The sequence below is a fragment of the Tenrec ecaudatus genome, chromosome 2, assembly GCF_050624435.1.
Source record: "Tenrec ecaudatus isolate mTenEca1 chromosome 2, mTenEca1.hap1, whole genome shotgun sequence".
In the NCBI taxonomy this organism is placed as follows: domain Eukaryota; kingdom Metazoa; phylum Chordata; class Mammalia; order Afrosoricida; family Tenrecidae; genus Tenrec; species Tenrec ecaudatus.
Window position 1 is genome coordinate 221,715,650 of NC_134531.1, and position 11,571 is coordinate 221,727,220.

General features: G+C 47.6%; 1 pseudogene; it reads left to right on the plus strand.

The window, feature by feature from the left end:
* The first annotated feature begins 10,049 nt into the window (after positions 1 to 10,049).
* Positions 10,050 to 10,551, plus strand: LOC142439751 (adenosine 5'-monophosphoramidase HINT1 pseudogene; annotated as a pseudogene).
* Positions 10,552 to 11,571: the final 1,020 nt, after the last annotated feature.

The window sequence follows — 11,571 nt, forward strand, 5'->3', positions numbered from 1 at the left end:
CCCTTGTTCTTCAACACTTTAACGAGGTGCAGTGCCGCAGATTTGCCCACTAAAATAGGTCCTTTGGCTTTTTGCCTGCTGCTTCCATGAGCAGTGCTCGTGGAGCCAAGTGAAAGTAAATCCTCGACGGCTTCGATCTCGCCTCCACTTAGCAGGATGTTTTCTGTTAGTCCAGTGGTGAGGATTTTTGTTTCCTAAGTACTGGATTAGAATCTGTCCTGAAGGTTGAGGTAGGCTTTGCTCTGCAGTCACTGCTTCAAGTCCTCTTGGCCTTCAGCCAAGCTGAGTGTGTCAGCTGCGGGCACAAGGTTAATAATGGTCTTGCCTCTGAGCTTGACACCATCTTCTTCTTCCCATAGCTTAGCTAATCAAACTATTTGCTCAGCCTACAGATAGAACAAGTACGGTCAAAAGACAACTCTGACGCACACCTCTCCTGATTTTAAACTATGCAGTATTCCCTGTTCCGTTCAAATGACTACCTCGTGGTCTACATAGTTTCCATGTGAGCACAATGAAGTATTCCGGAATTCCCATTCTTCTCAATATCATCCAAAGTTTGGTAAGATCCACACAGTTAAAAGTCTTTGATAGTCAATAAAACACAAGTAAGCATCCTTTAGATATTCCTGCTTTCAGACAGATCCATTCGACGTCAGCATTCTATATCCTCTTCTGAATCTGGCCTGACTCTCGAAACGCCTTACTATTGTAGAATTATCTTCAGCAAAATTTTACTTGCATATGACATTTTAATATTGTTCAATAATGTCCATACCCTGTTGGGTCAGCTTTCTTTGGAAAAAGTATAAATATGAATCTCTTCTTATTAGTTGGCCAGGTAGCTGTCACCAAAATTTCCTGACACAGGTGTTTCCAGTGCTTCATCAGCTCGTTGAAACATTTTAATTGATATCCTGTCAATTCCTGTAACCTTCATTTTTCCTATTGCTTTTAGTGCAGCTTGGACTTCTTCCTTCAGCACCATTGGTTCTTACTTGTGTGCTACATCTTGAAATGAGTGAATAACCAAGTGTTTTATAAGTAGCCAGCTTTTTAGACCCTTACAAGTTTGTCTGCTTTTCATACCCAGCAAAACTACCCAACATCTGCCCTAAACATACTGCCATCGAGTCTGTGTATATGTACACACACACACATACATCAACTCTACAGGACAGAATAAAACTGATACTGTGAGACAGTAATGTTTGATCTTTTACAGGATCAAACAGCCTCATCCTTCTCCTAAGAAGTGGCAAGTGGGTTTGAACTGCTGCTCTTGAGATTAGCAGCCACCTAGTAACCGACTATGGATAAAACCCTATAGTTGTAAGGACTCTAAGCTAGATCTGTCCTTCCATGCTTTCTGATGCAACAGAGACACCCTACTGAGGGGCTTCATCTGGACCTCCCTAAATACTCCCCACCCCCTCCTTTCCCAAGGGTGCTGCCTTGCCTTCTTGCCCTCAGGCTCTGGCACCCTCTTGGCTCTGGGGAACTTCTTACTGTAGGGCCATGGTTCTACACCTCCTTCATGCCACAACCCTTTCATACAGTTCCTCATATGGTGGTGACCACCCAAACAGAAAATTAATTTCATTGCTACTATAATTCTGCTACTGTTATGAATCAGGTGACCCCTGTGAAGGGGTCATGACCCACAGGTTGAGACCCGCTGCTAAGGGGTCACACTCCCTGAAGCAAGCTGTCAAAGCACCAACCCCAATACATAGCAACACTGCCATCTTGTGGTCAAGACCTCTCCCTGACTCAACCCCGAACTCCCTGAACTCCTTCCATTGCAGGGTCTAAATTCTTCTAAATCAAATTCAACAAGCTTCCTGTTGGTTAAACACATACAGCACATGCATTCTAGAACTGGGAAGAAACTGACATTCTAAGAAAGCTGAGGGTGCCCAGCTATCAAAAGATAGAGCGTCTGGAGTCTTAAAGGTTTCAAGGTAAATAAGCAGTCATCTAGCTCAGAAGCAATAAAACCCACATGGAAGAAGCATATCAGCCTGTGTGATCACAAGGTGTCAAGGGATCAGGTATCAGGCATCGTCAGAACAAAAAATCTTACCATAGTGAATGAGTGGGGGAGTGCAGAGTGGAGACCCAAAGCCCATTTGTAGGCCACTGGACATCCCCTTACAGAAGGGTCTTGGAGAAGAGACGAGACAGTCAGGGTGTGACGTAGCAACGATGAAAACTACAACTTTCCTCTAGTTCCTAAATGCTTCCTCCATCCCCTCCCACTGTCATGATCCGAATCCTACCTTGCAGGTCTGACTAGACCAGAGGATGTACACTGGTACAGATGGGAACTGGAAACACAGGGAATCCAGGGAGGATCATCCCCTCAGGACCAGTGGAGTGAGTGGCGATACTGGGAGGGTTTGGGGAGGGTGGGTTGGAAAGGGAAAACTGATTCCAAGGATCTACATGTGACCTCCTCCCTGGGAGAAGGACAACAGAAAAGTGGGTGAGGGGAGACGTCAGACAGAGCAAGATATGACAAAATAATAATTTATAAATTATCAAGGGTTCATGAGGGAGGGGGTAAAATGAGGACTTGATGCCAGGGGCTTGGGTTGAGAGCAAATGTTTTGAGAATGATGAGGGCAACGAATGTAAAGATGTGCTTTACATAATTGATGTATATATGGATTGTAATGGGAGTTGTATGAGTCCCTAATAAAATGATTTTAAGAAACTGACATTCTTCCATTGGTGCCTTACAAGGTCACCAGACGTCAACCCAGAAATTCTTCACAGCATGTAGAACCTAGACATGTACGCACTCGGGATGGTCTACATTAATTAGGATGTTTTCACACAGTGTAATCCTTAACATGTAAGTTGTGGAAGAAAAGCTACTGTCTTTAAAAGAAGGCAATCAACACATGAGACAATTTATATAAGTTCTATAACTGAATACAGCCTGGGATAGAGGGAGCTCTTGATACATATCAGCTATTAGTAGAGGGCAATAGCAAAACGTGCACGCAGAGAAAATTATGCTGGAGTGACAAGGATCACAATGCTACCAATTATCTTTGTGGGAGAAGAACTTCCTTACGTGATTTTACTTTCCTTTGTAGATCTCGATCCTTGCCAGAGTTTCAGCATGAAGAAGCATTTCTATAATTGTAAGAAAGGCAGTAAACAGCCCAGGTTAAAATGTTGCTATGAGAAAACTGGCTACTGAATTTGGCAAAATAAACATTATTCACTATGCTTTATACCAATTGGGGCGTGCTTACCAAATGAGAGAACTGTCACTTGGGGGAGTATTTTATTTTTAAAATAATTTATTTCTAAACCTTCAACTAACAACTAAAATGAGAGCATTATGATTTTTGTGTTTAGTCCAATAATGAGAGTAGCGATACCAGGAGGGTAAGGGTTAGGTGGGGGAGAAAGGGGAACGTATCACAAGGAGCACCATATCACCCTCTCCCAGGGGGACAGACAACAGAAGAGTGGGTGAGGGGAGACAGTGCTTATACTGTGAGACATGAAAAAAGTACTAATTTTAAATTACCAAGGGTTCGTGAGCTGATACCAAGGGCTCAAGTAGAAAGACAATGTTTTGAAAATGATGATGTCTACATATGTACAAATGTGCTTGACACAATGGATGGATGGATGGATTCTGATAAGAACTCTAAGTGCCCCCAATTAAATGGTTTGGGTTTTTTTGTTTGTTTGGTTGTTTTAAGATTTCTGCGTTTATCAAAAGTAGAGCCTACTTGTTTTTGTTTTTAAGCAAAGATACACTACTGTACGGTCACATTTTGAAAAACATGCAGTAGCAATTCATCTAGGCTCCAATCCAACCCCAGAATTTAAAGGGCTTGTTATATTCAGATAAATCAATACTGAAACAGGAAGGAATTCTCTTAAAATCAGCACAAAGAAATTGTATCAATACAATCAAGCCAAGATAACAACATTCAGCACTGAGTCTGCTAACGGCACCAGAGTTCAAGACACGGTTCAGATGAAATTCCAAGTGTTTGTTAGAAACCTCTGTGGAAGACCAGGCAACCCTCCTGGAGAACGTCTTCTGAAGGCGATTTGAGTTTTCGCTCTCCTTCTCCCTTCTTCTCTGGGGGAGTTTTCGAAAGTTTGTGGGGGGAATGGGATGAGAAGATAATTGAACATGAACTTTCTCATATTCTCAGAAACATTTGGTGCAGAAAAATCCATTTTGACTCAGTGCCAACAATAGTCTAAAAAAGGGAGAGTTTCAATGTTCCATGTTTGCCCTTTTAAAAAAATTTCCACTTTCCCCTAACTTGCATACTACAATCTTGGGGGCTGGGGGAGGGGGGAGGAAACACACCGGAAGTAATGCCATTTGCAAGGTTATCCACTTCCTGTCTGCTCAGGAAAAGAGGTGGAGCAGAAAGAACCAAAAGAACCCACAGTAACAGGCTTGGTTTTTGTCATTTTATTCATGAACTATGTGAATTTAAACCACACAGGCCAAAATGACCGAGGAGTGGTTTTGAAGAGATTGTTCATTTTAGGTTCAAGATACACAGGAACGGCAATTTGTACGGATTTGCTACTGATTTAATGGGGGGGGGGAAAGTTGGGAGGGATTCTCAGTTACCATAATCTGAATCAGTAAAATGTAACAGTTTACACATAATAAGGTGCCAAAGAAACACGCAAACAGCAAAACTAACCTCAGCATCTTTTTTTAAGACCTAATATTTTACCCTGCTTCATCAAGACCTTAGACAAATACATAATTCTACAATTTATAATAATGCCTAATAAGTTTTAGAACTCCATTAACATTACATACCAGACAATATCGTATCCCTTTCATGAAGAGTGAAGACAGTACCATTATTTGGCAACAGAAGTATATTACAATCAACAGAACATCCAGCAGGAGGCGTCTTGTCCGACCCCCCACCCCCCACTCCAGGCAGGACTGTGAGGGAGCAATGTGCCACCAACACTGGGACCCACCTGTCACGGGAAACGCAGGGTTCTTACAGCGGGGTTGATTACATTCCTTTTCAAACAGGTAAGGCTCAGTGGGGTGGGTGGCTCGCAAGGGCTTCCAGGTAGGCGGTCTGGCTTTCCCTGCCCTCAGAGGTTTGGGAATAACCAGAGGCAGTGGACTGACCAGCCAAAGGGGAGGGAGGGAAACCTTGATTCCGAGAAATTCAAACGCAGCATTCTCAGGAAGATGGGCCACGACCGGTTCGGAGTGTGCCACTTCTGCTCGCTGACCCCGATGACCTTCCCACTGACAGCCGTCTCTAAACTGTTCTACCTTTGAGAATGGAGAGGAAATCCCCGCTTCTGGACACCCTGCACCCCAGAAAGTCACTGTGACGCTACACAGTTCCAGCCTATCACAACAGGGGCCTGGGCCTTAGCGGCTGGTTGGCAGCATGAGGGACCACAGCTGGTTTGAAAGAAAGGTTAAAAACCGCATCTGCACAATCCCTCATACATGCACGACCCCTAAACTGTCCATCGACCGGGACCACCAAGTAGTGCCTCCTAGAACTCTCTGGCGGTCCAGTGAAGCCAGCCCAATTCCTCTGCCTTCTACCAGAACCCCAGCAAGCCTCTGGGGCATCTGGATCTGGAACCAGCTCCTCCTGACTCTTCCTAAAGCACACTCTACCTGACACAACCACCCAGCAGAACGGCACCGTTGAACTCTGCCTGTCACACAATGCCAAGGACTCAGAGGCCAAGGTCATGGCGGCAGGATTCTTTCCCTCTATCACAGTACCTACCACTTAGTCCAGTTATATACATCGTATTCTCTGCAGGGGGAAACAAAATGAAACATCTTTGCATCTCTAACGTGTGGAACTTGAATCTTCTTTTTAAATATAGTAGCTAGGCTGAAACTCAAGTAATCTGATGAAGTATTTTCTACTGACATAGGCTTTTAAATTTTCTTTCTATAGTTTTATGCACTTAAATTAGATTCCTAAAATACTCTCATAAGCATACAGAAAAATAGTCTCTCAATGAGAAATCACATTTTACAGTAACAAGTTAAATATTTTGACGACAGAATCTATGTTAGCTTATGCAACATCGAACACTGACAGCTGGGCCTCTGGTACACCATAGATACAATCCATCCTGGGCACGCAAAGGGCAAGATCACTGAACCCTTCCCTCCGTGGAGTGGAGTTCTGCATTTTTCTTAGCTGGAAACAGCTTAACAGACAGATAGCCCAAAGCTGGCAGCTGCTTATCACACACAGGACATCCTTGACGTGGATTTCTCGCCTGTATTCATGTATTTACACATGGATTTCTCACCTGTATACATGTATTTACACATAGGCTGGCCTCCTATACACATGAGGGCACAAAGCTGGTGGAGCTAAGGCAATACAACACAAATCCTAAGACTGCCAACACCTCCACCTTTGCACGACACCAGGGAGGGAGCGTGAGTGTGCGGTTTCTGGGTTACCACTGGTAACGCCACCGCCTTCACAGCTCAAAGATACTGACTGGGGCTGTTCGCGATATATACTTTCAACACCGAGCTGAGCATCAACATCACTACCAAAGAACTTGCAGGAGGGAATCTCTACTTTCTGACACAACAAGTATGTAGCAGATGACATTCAAAGGGTGTTGGAACGGAAGCGTTATTAATTAAATGCCCTTGAAAACACTGCGGAACTTGGGGAGTAAGGAAGGTGGCATGGTACGCAGAAACAAACGGATCGTTTGCCCTTTAGTTTAAGGTGACTCAGCCAAATCCACGTGGACGAATTTGCAATGTCGGTTCCATCTTCCATCAGAATTTCTACCTTGCCAGCATGATGATCTCAGGCCAACTCGAGAAGCACAGGAAGAATTATTGCTTTGTGTGTGGAGATATGGGACCAGTATGCAAAACGCGAGCGGAATTGCAAACGTTTGGCAGCAGCCAGCCAGTGGAAGTCAACGTGTGCGAAAGGAGGAGCCACGCGCACAGGAAAGAGAATGACGTGCATAGCCCTTCACTGACAGGGGCGCGAACTCGCCCCGAGGACTCCCCCCTCTCCTGCCGTCGCCCACAATCCTTGGAAGCCACCGGGGGGTCCTTTGACAAAATCCTGCGGCTTCTCAGCGGCAGGTGCCCGCCCAGCACCTGTGGATCATTTGTGCTTTTATGGAACAAAATGTGAACCAAAAACTGATGTTCTGAAAGGCCTCTGAGCCCAGCGCGCTCCAGCCGGCCAAAGTTCAGCAGCATAAGCTGAAGCCTCGTGTGACCAGGGCCAGCTTCATGGGTGCGGAGACCTGGCAGTGGCCCAGGTGCTCACACGCGCCTGTGCACCTGGAACACGCCGGTGTTACCAGTGTGAAACGCTGGCCCCACAGCTTCACTTTACACTCGGCCCCCCAAATCATGTAGCGGGCCCTGAGCACAACTGTTGGAGGAGAGGGGGCTTCCAAAAGTGCATGGATCTATCTCCACCGATGGCGCTGAGCAACAGAACTGTATGGGAAGGAAGGGGTGTATTGGAATGAGTAAGACATGCCAAGCAAAAATGATTTGAGGGGGTTAATTTCGTGGAAAAATTCCATTCGTTTCAATTCCATTTTTTTCGTGAGTTTTTTGAAGCCCCCGGCGCGCACACACACACCCCCCGAGCTGCCACATCCAGCAGCAGTTCTTCCCGTGACTGACTGACTACATCGAGGTGAGGCCGCCCCAGGGTGGCACTGCCCCAGTGGCTCTCCCAGGAGCGCCTGGTGGACTTGAACTGCTGGCCTTACGGTCCCCAGGCAATCCCGGCCGTCCAAGACTGCACGCGGGGAGCTGCGGTAGACTGGGGTGCGGGCGGGCGGACCCGGGGGCGTCTCCGAGCAGGGCCTGGAGCCGGAGGCTGCGTCTCAGAGGCTGCCGCGGGCGCGAAGACACAGAATGGCAGAGGAGTGCCGCGTTCGAGTCCCGGGCAGAGACTCCACCTACAGCTCTGGTTTGGGGTGACGGCTTCCCTGCCCCTCCCTCTCCACCACCCGAACTGCAGCAGGTCCCCTCTATGGTCTCGAGGTGATGGACGGACGAAAGCCACGCGTGTCCTTCCGCGCGGCTGCGGCGGGAAGGGCGCCCCCTGGCGGTTGTGTTGGTAGTCATCCCACCCAACGTTGCTTTTCTTAAGTGCCCAAATCACCCCCTTTGCCCTGTCTCCCATGCTGTTTATATACAGAAACAGGAAGTACGGGGGTGAGGTGTGCGAGGAGATACGCAATGGAATGTAATTTCAGGAAGACAGCTGCTGGGGAACCTTATCTCTTTAAATGGTTAGAGTAGAAGTACAAAACCAGGGGACCTAGAAGAATTCAGAGCTGTCCTCCTCCTAGTGCATACAGAGACCCTGGTTTCTGGTTGATTCTCAGTCAGCATCAGTGGAACGCTGAGTTCATTTCAGGGCTGAACGAATAAGCCCACTTCTGAGCACTGTCTCCCTGGGTGGGCTTGGGACATATACTAAGATAGTCACACTATTGCTACAATATTAACAATAGAGGTTGGTATAGAAAATAGACCAGAAGCCTACTGAAACACAACTCACAACACCCCCTGGCATATAGTAGGGACAACCATACCCTGGAATATGACAACCACACAGTGTCCAAAAAATCACACTATTATGTGAGTATAACCTGTCTCCCCAGTGCCAGAGTAAAAAGGGGGCCCGGTCCTGTCGGCGGAGGAACTGCGTGAGCTTGCATGTAACTGATGTGATTGTTTAGAGGTGAAGGCGAAGGTTCACCAGTGATCAATGCTATTTATGTAACAACATTTCGTAGAAAAATAGGCTGTAAAAACCTCAAGGGCAGGCCTCTCGCCCTGCCTTTCAGGTTTAGGACAGGGGTGTGGCCCAGGACGAGGACATCCTGAATGGGCTGTGCACAATGAACCTCACAGGCACATGACTGAGAGAGACAGCCCAGACACAGGCCACTGCAACACTTCGGCACCTGCCTTGGTATTCTCCCAGGATAGAGAGCGGCCGGTGCTTTCTGATCTTCCTGGGGAGAACGTTTTCCAGGCTGATCAGAAATAGAGTCTCTTCTGGCTCCTAAAGATATGAAGTTATGAACCTGATGATACACAAAAACTAGCTAGGATCTGACACAATGCAGGCTGAGGGAATGGGAGTCCTAGAATTTTCCTTTCCTCTATCTCAAGTCAACAACTACCTTCCCAGGAGAAAGGTTCAGGAATCCTCCTCTGAAAGGTGGCCATGGAGCTGACCAGCCAGTGACTTCCTCCCTGTCAGACCGCCAGACCCAACAGTAACAAGGTTTTCTCTGTTTCTTTTGAATAACCAAAACCCACTGCCATCTAGCCAGTGCTGACGCTCTGTGCCGAGACCCTAACTGCCTACGGGAGTAGAAAGCCAAGTCTTTCTCCTTTGGAGCTTCTGGTGGTCTCAAACTGCCAGCCTTGCGGATTGTAGCCCAACATCTAACCACGACACCACCAGGGCTCCTAACTAACCCCTCAACAAAGCGACATTCATTGGACTCAATCAAATATGCAAGGGCTCATGGGAAAAGATGAACAAGATGGCCAGCCGAGGTTCTGGTGCTAGGGCACAAGAGGAGGACACGCTGCCATAAGGAGAGGAGGAACAGGGTCAAGTCTTCACGGAAGGCAAGCTGGTGCTTACAGGTTGCCAATGGGTCCAGGGCTGTGCCCCATGGCGGTCTGAGTCATAGAGACCCCTGACAGGGAGGGAGTCCCCTGGTCTCCCAGCCAGCTCTCCTGTTAGATCAGGACATCCAAGAGCTGGACGAAGCACCAGCTCCCCAGCCTGTTTCTCCTTGGCTGTCTTTCTGCTCTGTCTGATGCTTTACGTTGTTGCTCTGGGGAAGGGCTGGGGGTGCTTCAGGCCTGCCTTCTTTTGGAGGGACGCCCAGAGGCAGTAAGGTAATTACAGTAGTGTTGGTGGGGGTCGTGCCCTCATTTTATTAAGCATTAAAAACCTGTTTCTGCTCCCGCCTCCTCCCTCCCCAGCCGCGCCCCGGAGGTCCAGATGGCTGAGGAGATCGCCAAGGCTCAGGTGGCCCGGCCTGGCAGCGACACAATCTTCAGGAAGATCATCCGCAAAGAAATCCCAGCCAAGATCATTTTTGAGGACGACCGGTGCCTTGCTTTTCATGACATTTCCCCACAAGCACCAACACATTTTCTGGTGATACCGAAGAAGTACATTTCCCAGATTTCTGTCGCAGAAGATGATGATGAAAGTCTCCTTGGACATTTAATGATTGTTGGCAAGAAATGTGCAGCTGACCTGGGCCTGAACAAGGGATATCGAATGGTGGTGAATGAAGGTTCGGATGGGGGACAGTCTGTCTATCACGTCCATCTGCATGTTCTCGGTGGTCGGCAGATGAGTTGGCCTCCAGGTTAAGCATGCTTTCAGGGAAACGTATCCCTTCTCTAGGCAATGATCAGGTCAGCAAGTTAAAATGTATTCAACAGTACCCTTAAATTTGCCTGTGTATGGAGAGATTAAGGGAATAATGGGGTGGGGGGCCCATGTGTAATAAAAGACATTATTGAATGGTTAAAAAAAAAACCTGTTTCTATCGAGTCAACGCCAACTCACAGCGACCTCATGAGCATCAGAGTAGAACTTTCCCCAATGGTTTTCAGTGGCTGATCTTTACAGAAACAGATCACCAGCCTTTTCTTCTGCGGTGCCACCTGCTGCCAAGAGATTCAAACCACCAAACTTAGCAGCTGAGCACAAACCATTTGTACACTCTGCCCCTGCCCACCCTGTCCCCATGCCCCCAGGGACCTACCAAGGATTGGTCCTGCCCTAAGAGACTCTGTGAGCACACCCCAGGTGAGGGAGGCTGATGGGTCACCAGTGTGGCTCCTGGCTTTTCCTTCTAGAGTCTAGACTCTCTAGAGCCTCCCCTAACTGCTTGTGAGGCAGCCAGGGCTGTGCTAGGACTTGTTTCTGTCCCTGAGATTTTCAGATCATAGACTAGCCAATCAGCTCCCGATTGACCCCCAATTTTCCCAGAAAGGCATCTTCAGCAACACCTTTGAATACATGAATCAGGAACAGAGAGAAACACAAATAATTGGTCCTACGGGTCACTCTAGGGCGAAGGAGGAGGCTTACCACCTCAGCTCTGTTTCTACAGTTCTTTGTAAGGGACCCCACAAAACATGACTCAGGTGAGCTTAGGCAGCTAAGGAGGGCCAGCAGGGGGCCTGAGGGGAAAGCCCCTCGCAGGCATTTCAGCATTCCAGGTGCAAAGAGAGGGAAGCTTGCCTTTGACCAACTGCCTCTTAGGTTCCCTCTGATTGCAGAGTCCTGGGGCGGGTGCCTGGGGCCATCTGTTAATTGCTGCAGGATAGCACTAACAAGGTATGCCCATGCCTGGCCCAGCTCTCAAAATGGTAAAGCAAGTACCTCTGGATTCAGCAGACGCCTGGTCAACCTCATGTTTACCTTGAGCCTGAAATGACTCTCTCAGTGTCCTGGGGCCCTCAGGTAAGCCACCAGGTGGTCAACTCAAACGCACCAGCCTCTG